The sequence below is a fragment of the Nerophis lumbriciformis genome, linkage group LG19 (assembly GCF_033978685.3).
Source record: "Nerophis lumbriciformis linkage group LG19, RoL_Nlum_v2.1, whole genome shotgun sequence".
NCBI classification, from domain to species: domain Eukaryota; kingdom Metazoa; phylum Chordata; class Actinopteri; order Syngnathiformes; family Syngnathidae; genus Nerophis; species Nerophis lumbriciformis.
Window position 1 is genome coordinate 19,255,258 of NC_084566.2, and position 13,869 is coordinate 19,269,126.

Here is a 13,869-nt window from a genome sequence, read left to right on the forward strand (position 1 = left end):
TGTCTTTGCAGTCTATTCAATTGAATATAAGTTGAAAAAGATTTGCAAATCATTGTATTCCGTTTTTATTTACGATTTACACAACGTGCTAACTTCACTGGTTTTGTACATGACACTAGCTCCCTAAAGTTTTCTTCCTTGTATATATTACTAAAAGGCATTTGGAATCCTTTTCGAAGTATTTTATTTATTCCCCCCCCCATTTAGTATTTGTTTGGGTGGCTGAAGGACTTTAGATGGAGCAAGTTGATTCCCACTGCAGAAAGCATGATGACAATAAGAATGCTTCATGGCAAATAAGAAAAATAGTTCATCCACAAGCAGATACTTTCCAGGAAACATATTGGTCTCTGTTAGAGAACATGTCACACTCACAGCAAGGTGACGAATCTTCTAAATGATACATGTTTGCACTCCTTCCATCCAGTAGGCGTTGTCGAACACTGCACACCAAAGCCATTCTAAAAAATAATGCATTTAGCAGTGTATTCTTCTGCCTATCACACATTTAATTCCACTGATCAATAGAAATAAAGAAAAAAGGTATGCAACGCAAATGTAATTTTATTTATGAACATTACTGTCAGACTCAGCCCCCTTTTTTATTTGAGTTGGTGTGCTTGCTCAGTGGAAGAAGTAATTCATCGTGCACGCCTTCACACCTGCTGGAAAGCTTTGGGTTTCATCCCCTTGTCTTCTACGCGCCAAGGTAAATCGCTCCAGTGGGGCCGCTGCCCCTCACATAAACCTCGTTATGACAACCATATGTGAGAACACCCAGCTACTCTATACCCGATGAATTTCAGCATCCGTCTGTGTGCTCCACCATAATTAACATGACATATCAGCTTTCCTGCCAAAAGTTGCATTGTTTATTGCTGTTTGTTTGCTCAGAGCATCTCTATTATGTGCAGCAAGGTGTCCTAACATCTGCTATCGTGCATGGAAAATGGTCCAATTGCTTAGTGCACATGCCCGGACTTCTTGCACAAAGTAGGAAGAATCAACCAAAATTGTCCATGTTTTGCACATATGTATGTTTCTTAAAGGGGAACTGCACTTTTGGAGGGAATTTTGCCTATAATTCACATTACCTATTTAAGACAAGCACACGTGTGTTTCGGTCTTTTTTTCTAACTCTTAAATAATGCGAGCAAAAGTCCGCTTAAAATGGAGCCTATGGGAGACACTCTGTTCTGCCTATAAAGCGCTTAAAAAAAACATACAAACACTTCCATCAAGGTTTTTTTGTTTCGTTTTAAAAAAAATATTTTTTAGCGTTTTAGCGAAGAAATATCCATAAATTAGCTGCATTGTCTTATATCAGGGTTCAAAGGGTAGGGAAAAACAAGTAGTGGTTTATAGTCCAGAGTTTACGCTATACACCAGGGGTGTCAAACTCAAATACAGAGTGGGCCAAAATTTAAAACTGAACAAAGCCGCAGGCCAAGGTTGAACAAATTAACCTTTTAATAGGGACCCAAACAAGTTTTGCATTGAATATTGAACAAAAAAGGCTTATATAACTTTATAGTGACATGCAAAATCGAGTTTCAAATAATAATAATAATTATTTATTTATTTAAATAAAAATGGAATGCCTCGTTTCTATTTGCAGCCTTCTGAGGTAAATATCAACATTAACTTTTTCCACAGGCTAATAAATTTGAAAAAAAAATAACAATGAATAAACCAACCATTTAGGACTTTAAACTGCTCAGTTTGCAACACACTGATCTAATCTGATGTGCCTAAGCCAGATACCTGTCATCTTTTCTGGGATGCTAGTTCATTAATGTCGGGGCTCAGGCTTTGAGCTGAGCCAACCTTCATTATCGAACGAAGGTGTTCATCAGTCATTATATCTCGTCCACCCAGACCACAGTCTTGGGGGCGTGCCTTAAATGCACTGCCTTTAACGTACTCTACGAGCTACCGTCACGTCCGCTTTTCATCCATTCAACCATCGTTCAGACCCAGTCACAAGATATGTGCGGCTTCTGTACGCACACACGAGTGAATGCAACGCATACTTCATCAACAGCGATACAGGTTACACTGAGGGTACCAGTATAAAAAACATTGACACTGTTAGAAATATACGCCACACTGTGAATCCACACAAAAACAAGAATGACAAACACATTTCGGGAGAACATCCGCACCGTAACACAACATAAACACAACAGAACAAATACCCAGAATCCTTTGCAGCACTAACTCTTCCGGGACGCTACAAAATACACCCCCGCTACCACCAAATCCCCCCCCCACACACACACACACACCTTGTATATAAATAAATAGATTACTGTACAGATAAATATATTGCACTTTTTCACATGCGTCCACGTTTATGGATGTATGTTATATTGTCTTTTTTATTCCAGCGAGTTAATCCATTTTGGGGGGAGATGAGGGGATAATTTAATTATGATGCGTTCAAGAGTCTTACGGCCTGAGGGAAGAAGCTGTTACAGAGTCTGGAGGTTCTGCTTCGGAGGCTGCGGAACCTCTTTCTGGAGTCCAGTTTATAATGTAGAATAAACTTTTTTACAAGCTCCGGAATTAAGGAATTATTCTGTGTTATATGTGTTTTATGTTGCACGATATCTGTGTTGGCCCTGCGATGAGGTGGCGACTTGTCCAGGGTGTACCCCGCCTTCCGCCCGATTGTAGCTGAGATAGGCTCCAGCGCCTCCGCGACCCCAAAGGGAATAAGCGGTACAAAATGGATGGATGAATGGATGGATTGCACCAAGAAAAAAATCCTACTTTGTGAAACCGTTCTCAAACAATGGCAATAAAAACTATTCTGATTCTGAAGGAAGCTAATGACGTCAATATAGCAACATAAGGAAGTTAGCTCTCTGTGACAATGTGCTGCTGAAAATAGGTCCTTAACGTTAGCACTTATATTAACAAAATCACTTATACTTGGTCCATATTCAGGTCAAGAAATGTAAATGTCTTATTGTTGGCGGTTTTGAAAGGTTATGTTGAGGGCATTAGAGGCAGTAGAGGACCTCCCATTGACTCCATTCTAACATTACTTTTATTTAGATTTATTTACGAGTTAAAATGTATTAAAGAAAGAAAAACGTATTGATTGTGAATTATTGGCAAAATCAAAAAAAAAGTGCAATTCCCCTTAAGTCAGTTATTGTAGAAACAGAAAGCATTTTTATTAAACTATTTACAACACTGCACTACAATTACTATATTGTTAAATTTGCCATCTTCTACTGGGGCTGATTGCAGGCTTCCTGTATAAGGCATCTGTTTATGCGCCATGAAGCAGCAGAATGATAAAATGATCTAAATATTGCCACCAGCTACTCAGCACATGACAAAATCTCCATGTTATTACTCAAGTAAAATCAAAAATGCCTATGTATAATAATTATAATATACAGTTATTTCCATTCTTTGTAAACATGAAAGAAATGGGCTGACATGTTTCCAGCATGTTTACATGGAAACAACTTGATTAGATTTAAAGGAAACACATACAAAGATCTTACATGTTTACATTTGCTGAATGCCTCAAAGGGTGCTTTTTTATAAACATTTTAAATGTGTGTGTGCCATCACATCAGAGGACGGAGAGTAGATAAAGACAAACAAGACCATATGGCTGCTCTGCTGAATTTTTCCTTTATGTGCTCAGCTGTCTTTCCATCAACGCACAGTCAATCATCAGTATCAAATTAATAGAACACAATTAGGGCTCACACTTCTCATATATTGAAAATAATTATACATTTTTAAGGCAACAACAAATATTAAATTGTACAAGGGTGTAACGGTACATTATAATGACGGTTTGGGTGCATACCATATTTTCCGGACCATAGGGCACACCGGATTATAAGGCGCACTGCCGATAAATGGTCTATTTTTTTTATCTTTGTTCATGTCTATCTGTGTTGGCCCTGCGATGAGGTGGCGACTTGTCCAGGGTGTACCCAGCCTTCCGCCCGAATGCAGCTGAGATAGGCTCCAGCACCCCCCACGACCCCAAAAGGGATAAGCGGTAGAAAATGGATGGATGGATGTTCATATATTAGGCGCACCGGATTATAAGGCGCATTAAACAAGTCTTTTTTTTTTTATTTCTAAATTGAAAACACTATCTTGTGGTCTACATAACATGTAATGGTGGTTCTTTGGTCAAAATGTTGCATAGATTATGTTTTACAGATCATCTTCAAGCCACTTTCTGACAGTCTCTTCCGGATGCGCCGTTTTGTGGGCGGTCTTATTTACGTGGCTCACCTTCGGCAGCGTCTTCTCCCCGTCATCTTTGTTGTAGCGGTGTAGCGTGCAAGGACGGGAGTGGAAGAAGTGTCAAAAGATGGAGCGAACTGTTTTAATGACATTCAGACTTTACTTAAATCAATAACGGAGCAGCATCTCCTCAACTGGAAACAACAACACCGGAAATGTGTCCCGTGAAAAACCGTCCGACCGGAACTCTGTAATAACTGAAGTTCCTTGGGTGAATAATGTAAACTCACTACACCGGTATGTTTTAGCGCTTTCATAGCGAGTTTACTGACAGATATAAGTAAGAACTTAACACTACTTTGTATTAGAAATGGCAACAGCGGAGGATGCATGTCCCATAACAAGAAGATAGAGAAAAAGAAGAAACTTATCAACTAAGGCGGACAATTTTTCAGGCATTATGCAGATCCCAAATACAGATCAGCAGGTACCAGAAGGTAAGAAAAGTTGCTTTTACATAATATTGCGAAACAAAACGCCAGATATGTCTTACCTTATACACACACCATAATAATACTTGTATATTGATCCTTCAAGTGGTGCGGCTTCATAGCTTACCAAAGTCGTACTAAAACATTTTGATAGATTTTTGAGCGCCGTGTGTAATGTTCTATATTTTCAATGGAACATATAAAATGTTGGTGTTGTTTACTTGAGTCATATTGCAGTCCACACGTATTTCTTATGTTTGACTGCCATCTACTGGTCACACTTATCATTACACCATGTACCAAATAAAATAGCTTTGGGGTGGGTGAGCTCAACCAAACTTATTCCTTACATTAGGTACACCAGGTTATAAGGCGCACTGTCGAGTTTTGAAAAAAAAAAGGATTTTAGGTGCGGCTTATAGTCCAGAAAATACGGTACATCGCTTTTAAATTATAGGTTTGGTTCATTTTTGGTACAGTAAAGTAACAAAATGCAAAACTTTTTCGAAAACATTTCTCTTATCTTACAATGCAGTCAAATGTAACCGTTTGAAAGATCTAACTCATTATTTTTAGGAAATTCAAAACATTATTTGTGCAGCATTAATAGCTCCAGCTTGTAGCTCCGTTCCCTTGATGCCTTCGCTAGTTTCAGTGAACTGTGTGAAAAATTTGACCTACCAAAATCTCACCTATTTCGATACTTTCAGGTTCGTAATTTTGTTAAATTAAATAGTTTCTCTTTCCCTAATACTCCACCTAATTCGCTAATTGACTCAATTTTAGATATTCCCACAAATCAGAAAGGCCTAATCTCCAAAATCTACATCTTAATATCCCAGTTTGGTAAAACGTCTCTTGATAAAATCAGAGGGCGTTGGGAAGAAGAGCTTGGCAGATCTATAGATGATGGAGATTGGGATTCTGCCTTAACCCAAATTAATAACAGTACATCCTGTTCAAGGCTTAATTTAATACAATTTAAGGTTGTCCATCGTATTTATTTTACTAATTCCAAACTCTCCAAAATATACCCCAATATCTCGGATACTTGTAACAGATGTTACATGTCACCTGCAAATATGACGCACATGTTTTGGTCTGGTCCCCATTTGCTGGATTATTGGACAACTATTTTCAAACACCTTGCTAAGGCATTGGATTTAAATCTGACACCATGTGCAGAAATGGCTATTTTTGGGACGGTATCAGATCCCCAAATAAGGAGAAAATGTAAGGATAGTATCGCCTTTGCATCCTTATTAGCACGTAGGAGAATTTTGCTGGAGTGGAAGTCACCAGTCTGCCCCAAAGCCTCCTTATGGCTTAAAGACCTTATGATGTATTTAGATCTGGAGAAAATAAAGTTCAATCTTAGGGGGGCACCTGGGAAGTTTTATTCTGTTTGGGGCTGTGTGGTTGACTACATAGCTAAATTAAAGACGCTACAGGACACATGAAAAGTTCACCTTTCATAAACCAGCTTCCTTTTTGGTAGTTATTTTTTTTGTTTTGTTTTTTTTAATTTATATTTATTCTGGGTGTATATTTACTATCTGCCTATGTTGAGAAGAAAGTGATGTACTAATTATTTTCCATTTGTGACTGTACCTTTAACTTACTGTATGTAGGACCTGGGGGGGTGGGGGTTATGTGTGTATGGGGTATGTGTCGGGTTGTTGTTCTTGGAAGTGGGTGGGAAAAAAAGGGGAAAATGTGACTACTGTTCTATTGTATATTGTAATACCTGTCAAATTTAATAAAAACATTTATTAAAAAAAAAAAATGTAACCGTTTGAAAGATCTAACTCATTATTTTTAGGAAATTCAAAACATTATTTGTGCAGCATTAATAGCTCCAGCTTGTAGCTCCGTTCCCTCGTTGCGTCAATTTACACATGTTTACTTTTGTCTTCTCACAGGAAGAAAAATGACTTTGGTTGCAGTCACAGTTCAGCAAAGCCGGTAGAAGATGAATTCTAAAACTATAGTATTTGTTAGTATTTTTATTTTTCCAACAATGAAGAAGTAAATCAGGGAGGGTCAATAAATCCTTGGTCATATACCTGTGGTTATCGATACTGCATGTTCTCAGTTTAACATAATGGCCTTATTTTTATTTTATTTTTTTTAAATAAAAAAATAATGGCCTTATTTAAGACAGTCGATGTTTGTTATGGTCAAAGGCATCGAAGTAGGGGGTTAGTGGGGATGTGGTTCCGGGGTCCCTGGTCTTTTGCAAAGTTTGAAGATTTGTTTTCTGCCATTTAAATATATCCATCCATCCATTTTCTACCGCTTGTCCCTTTTTGGGGTCGCGGGGGGTGCTGGAGCCTATAAGTTATAAAAAATGTCATAAATACAACATAAAGTTAATATATCCGTGAAAGTTCAATAATAAAATAGCTTGAATCAAAAACTACTTATACCCATTTCAAAAATAGGAAAAGGATGGCTGGATGGATGGTTTGTTCCACTTGAATAGTGGCAAACACTTTACTCAACACAGACGTCAAAACGTCATTAAAGCTTACCTTTGAGCATTCACACACAGCACAATATATTTGTGGCAGCATAGGAGAAAGTTATGTGCAAGTTTCACTTTTGCATCTCATTGCCTATAACTGTATACCAGAACGTTCGAAGACCCTCAAAGTTAGAAAAGGAGGCGTCACAAGTTTTTAACGACTGGGGAGACTTAAAGTAGAACTGCACTTTTTTTTCTAAATGTTGTCTATCGTTCACAATCATTATGAAAGACAAGATGACGGATGTATTTTTTCAATAAAAGTACTCTTACAATGGAGCCAAAGCAGAGGTGTCAATGGTTTTCAAAGACAAGGAATACTTAATAACTCCCAGGCGACGCACTAATAATCATCTCATCAACAACCACGATGTATGATTTGAAATACCCACTGATGATGATCCTTTATCAGGTAATCTCTACTTTACACTCTAAAGCTAAGGAAAACTTTATAAACGTTATACTTATAATCATATTTATGTGAAAAATTAGTTTATATCAGGGGTCCCCAAACTACGGCCCGCCAGCGTCCAAAATCCGGCCTGCGGGAAGTCTCAAGGTAAAAAAAAAAAATTATATATATATATATATATATATATATATATATAGCGGCTAGGAGACACAGAGTAACAAGCGGTAGAAAATGGATGAGAAAGGACTATATATGTATATGTGTGTGTGTATATATATATATATATATATATATATATATATATATATATATTTTGTCCTTTCTCATCCATTTTCTACCGCTTGTTACTCTCTGTGTCTCCTAGCCGCTCAGGCAAATCATATTGTCTAAAAATGTATTTTCCCATCAATAAAGTGACATCATCGCGCTTGTATGTATGTATGTATGTATATATATGTATGTGTGTGTGTGTGTGTATACATATATATATATATATATATATATATACAGTGTTGGGACTAACGCGTTACAAAGTAACGCGTTACTGTAACGCCGTTAGTTTTGGCGGTAACTAGTAATCTAACGCGTTATTTTTTTTAATTCAGTAATTTAGTTACCGTTACTACATGATGCGTTACTGCGTTATTTTACGTTACTTTTGATGTAGTATCGGCTAGAAACAGAAGCGCTGCGGTGTCGTTCTTCTGAATCTTCCTCTGTCACAAGCCGGAGAGAAGAAAAGAGGCGCGGTCTATGTGTGTGTGGGTGTGGGGGAAAAATGTTGTTGGCACGTTCAGTCCACACACATCGTGGTCATGGCGAGCGGAGTAACGGAGGAGCTTGAACGCCCCCGCCATTGAATCGGTGTGTTTATAAGTGCAGACTCGGTTGTGCAAAACGAGGATTTTAAACACATGCTGAACGTGCTTGAACCACGTTACGACATCCCGTCGCGCACCCACTTCAGCAATAAGATTGTGCCAGATCTTTATGAGCAGGAGAAGAAAAAAGTTGTGGATGAACTATCCCGAGCATCATCTGTTGCGCCATGACAGACGGGTGGACGTCCAGCGGAACTATAAGCGCTCACTTCATCACAGCAGACTGGGAGATGAGAAGACACGCCCCCTCTACGAGAGTCACCTTGCGCAGGTACTGACACAAGCAGTGGAGGACTGGAAGATAAAGATATCCCAGTCACACGTGATAATGCCAAAAATCTAATAATTACAGAGAATGAGGCAGGACTGGGACCACAGATAGGTGCTTTGCACATTTAGTGAATTTGGCATCACAGAAGGGAATCTCAGTCAATAGGATGGAGCGCCTCTTTGGGAGGATCAGGAAGGTTTCTTACTTCCACCCAAGCACAACAGCTGCTCATGTGCTTAAGACAAAGCAAGAAATGCTCAAGCTGCCTGCTCATACATGATGTCCCAACGAGGTGGAACTCCACTTATGATATGTTGGAGCAGCAGGCAGCTATATACTCTGCATTGACCCACAACACCCTGAAGACAAATGTCACCCTGTCTGATGATGATGTGAGAGTGGCAGGTGAGGTCCTCCAGGTGCTTAAACCCCTCAAAAGTGTTCCATCTCTACTGAGCACTGAAACTTCACCATCTGTGTCAATGATCCTGCCACTGAAAACAAGTATTCTACAATCCATGGCTCCAAGTGTGGAAGACAGCAGCATCACTCCAGATGTCAGGCTTTATTTCACTACCTATGTTTCAAGGAAGATGATGTGCCTTCTTATGTTGCACTTTAACTTGTTTTTTATTCATGGTCATTGGTCCAAGTTTAAAGAAAGGAGGAATGCCTTTTTATGTTGCACTGTTTTTCATTAATTATGTTAAAAGGAAAATAAAAATGTATGTCAAGTTGATCAACAGATTGTATTATTCTCCAGTGCAATAACAGTACTGAAATGAAGGCAAAAAGGGCATTAATGGGAGCTTTAAAAAAAAAAGAAGAAAAAAAGAAGTAACTAAATAGTTACTTTTCACAGTAACGCATTACTTTTTGGTGTAAGTAACTGAGTTACTTTTGAAATAAAGTAACTAGTAACTGTAACTAGTTACTGGTTTTCAGTAACTAACCCAACACTGTATTATATATTATATGCAGTGTTGGGTTAGTTACTGAAAAGCAGTAACTAGTTACAGTTACTAGTTACTTCATTTCAAAAGTAACTCAGTTACTAACTCAGTTACTTACACCAAAAAGTAATGCGTTACTGTGAAAAGTAACTATTTAGTTACTTCTTTTTTTCTTCTTTTTTTTTTTTAAAGCTCCCATTAATGCCCTTTTAGCCTTCATTTCAGTACTGTTATTGCACTGGAGAATAATACAATCTGTTGATCAACTTGACATGCATTTGCATCACTGAACTCTGCTAAGCAATGTGGTCGACATACAACACACAAAGACAAAGATATGATACAAAGGCCAATTTGTTTCTGGCCAGAACAAATTGACAAAACTATTTTAAATAGCTGCAACATAACGTACATAAGTAACAAACAGCATAATAACAGCATAGATGTAAACCAAGAAAGGCACACACTACATACACAAAGCCTAACCAGGCATTTTCTTCCTCAAGTAATTTTGATACAAAATTGTGTCTGAAGCCCAGAACACTACACATTTCCCCAGTTTTAGTTTAGAGATAAGGAAAGATTGGCCTGGCCCACTAGCATCCCTCTTTATGTTTGTGAACGTTATAGTCTATACATTTAGAGTGATGTGATAATCAAACACTCTAGAAGTCTAGAATGAAAGAGTATATAAGAGAATTGACAGCAACGTTCCCTCTCAGGAGCGCGCCTGTGCAATTGCGCACTGCTCAAGCGTCCTCTGCGCACGGCAAATCTATGCCATGCACAAAATCAAATAAAAAAATAAGCGCATAACAATTTTCGACACGACAGAGAAAACCGTTTTCGTCATCATTGTTCAAATATTGTAACGTCTGTCGAGACGCTTTGAGGACATGAATTCCATCCATCACTTTACTGAGCAAAACTCTTTATTGTCGGCCATAAACACATCACCAAAACATTAGTAAAAAAAAATTATATCTAGCAAAAGTGGTCATTTTCTGCAGTACAAACCAGACCAAAAGCTACTTTGTTATATCAACAGCAGCCACTCGCTCTTTCTCACATGCGCCAACACTTGCACATATGGCACTTAGCCAGTGATGCGTTTACAGCCACACAAAAAGTCGGACAACTCCAACACCACACATAAAGTGTCATTCCAGGTCTTTACACTATGATTTACCAATCAAATGTGTGCTTATTCTAGTGTCATTTATTAGGAATCTTAATTTATAAATATTAATCATTAAATGCTGTTAGTATATTAAATAAATACTAATAAAAATATATTTTTTACAAACCGGAAGTTGCAGGAATGTACACATGATCCCCTGCTTACATCTCATTGTGCAACATGTGAATGTTTTAATGGGAACTAAATGCAATGTCTGAAAGGGGTAAAAACTATTTCCAAAGCAGGACCTCCACCCAGACAAACAATACAAGTACACAGTTCATGAAAAACAATATTTGTTGTTATTGTCATTGTAAGTGGGCCTAAACACTTATATTAGAAATGGAAATGACTGCTGTCATTTGATTATAATCATAAGAGAATGTTGTCTGTCTATCTGTGTTGGCCCTGCGATGGGTGGGGACTTGTCCAGGGTGTACCCTGCCTTCCGCCCGAATGCAGCTGAGATAGGCTTCAGCGACCCCGAAAGGGACAAGCGGTAGAAAATGGATGGATGGATGGAGATTGAACTTGTTACTTAGTCAGGTTTGGGACAGGTGTGCTGCTAGTGTAGCCACAGAGTGCACGTCTGATGTTGCTCACATGGGCTCCACTGAATGCTCAGGGAGTTTTTGCGTTTGCTCACACACATGAACAATTAGAGGGAACATTGATTGACAGAGTGTGTGTATCTTCAGCGGTGAATGATGAGCAGAGGCAGAGTTAATCCTTAAGTGGTGGTGGTGGAGGTGAAGTGGCATCAGAGTCTCTATCTCTCTTTACTAGCTTTGTCGAAGCATGTTGCTTATGTAGCTTGTTTCAGCAGATTTGAATTGCTGTTTTGGGCAGTAGATGGGATCTTTGATCCAAAGCACAATTTACATTTAACTAAAATGTTATTTTTTTTGTGCTCGACAAAAGAAAAGTAGTGAAAATATCTCCATGTTAGCAAACTCGACTTCTGGCTACGCCATGATCAGACACGCCCCCCCTCTCCTCCCTCCCCACACTCACACCCACACCCACACAGAGCGCATGTCTTTCTTCTCCGGCTTGTGACACAAGAAGAATCAGAACGATGACACAGCAGCGCTCCGATTAAACACACTTTATACTACATAAAAAGTAACGTAAAATAACGCAGTAACGCATCATGTAGTAACGGTAACTGAGTTACTGAATATAAAAAATAACGCGTTAGATTACTAGTTACCGCCGAAACTAACGCGTTACTTTGTAACGCGTTAGTCCCAACACTGATTATATGTATATATTATATGTATATGTGTATATGTATATATGTATTTATATTAATTACAGCTCGGCCAAATGTTTTTTAACCCAATGCGGCCGACGAAAAAAAAAGTTATTATTTTTGGACAAAAAAATAGGGATTAAGGGAGTTTATCTACTTAGGTTTGAGATATGTTAATCCCATCTTTAAAAAGTCAAAAACATAATTAAGTTGTGTACATATATTTTTGAGAGCTGGTTTCAACCAGATAATGCAATTAGTTTTTTAGTGCGTAAACATTCAAATTGTGTTTTTGGGGCAGCAAAGTTGGGTTTGGGGTGAGATGGGTGGCCCTTTGGGAGTCTTGTGTATGAGGGCCCAGGATGTGGTGCTATACACCCCTGCCATTTTCAGGGTCCGGACAGCTCATGTCAATTGTGCAAAGCCATAGTTCCAGCTAACTTCCTGTTTGGTAACAGAGGAAATGTACAATGCTTTTATGATAATAATGATGCATTAATTAAATCTTGTTAACCCTTTATGTTACAGTGTACACTACTGTCCTTCCTTAAACCCGATGAAAAACTGCCATTGTGGAATTATTTGGGACAAACATGAGGATCCCACAACCAAGAGTGCCAGTGGTCCTTACGAGTGTGAGTTTAATCACAGATGTTACATTTCCTCTCACTTTTTTCCTTCTAAAAAAAGAAATCAACCACTAAACTCAGTTGTTCAATTAGTCACTAAATAGTAAAATAAGATGGACTCAAGTTTAACTCCATTTTGTATGAATTGCATCAATGAATAGAGCAGCAATGCATAAATCTGTTGGGTCTGAATTGGTTTTAACTGCTACCCTTGGCTGAGCATAAGAGAAACCCACTTTACTAGACCCAGAAGACCTTCTGCTGTGAATACCAACACTTCACGTTTATGACCCATCTTTATGAAGTATCTTTCTCTGCAAGAGTGTGTTGAAACAGACATGAGTAGTCCTTGCAGTTTTCAGTGAATACTATTTTGCCGACATTGAAGATGAGGCGGCATCTAACATGAGGCAAGACATATCAAAAAATTGGTTGCCGTTTGTTTAAAAAAAAAAAAAGAAAAGGAAATGATAAACCTATGTGTCAAAAAAACCAACCCTTAGAAAATGGTCCAAGTTTGGCCTAAAGAGCTAATTCAGAAAGACACTCTGCAGCAAGGTCTGACAAAACTCTTTTAAGAACCCCTCTTAAAAGTGTTATTGTGGGTCCCTCCATGGTCCCCAAATGAGATTTGGAAGGTTTCTTGCCAAATAAAAAAACTACAAAAAAACACATTTTGTGAAAGGACCTAACAAAAGGGAGATCTGACCCTGCTGAGAAAGAGCAATTTCGGCTATTTTGGGTTTCTGTGGCCTCCTGGCCCTAAATTTTTTTATAGCGCTACCTGCAAACTTGCCAAATTAGGACCAAGAGGAATGCATAAAATTTCATATATACAGTACAGGCCAAAAGTTTGGACACACCTTCTCATTTCAATGCGTTTTCTTTATTTCCAAGACTATTTACATTGTAGATTGTCACTGAAGGCATCAAAACTATGACACCTGTGACGTGAAAACCATATCAGGCTATACCTCTTGAAGCTCATCGAGAGAATGCCAAGAGTGTGCAAAGCAGTAATCAGAGCAAAGTGTGGCTAT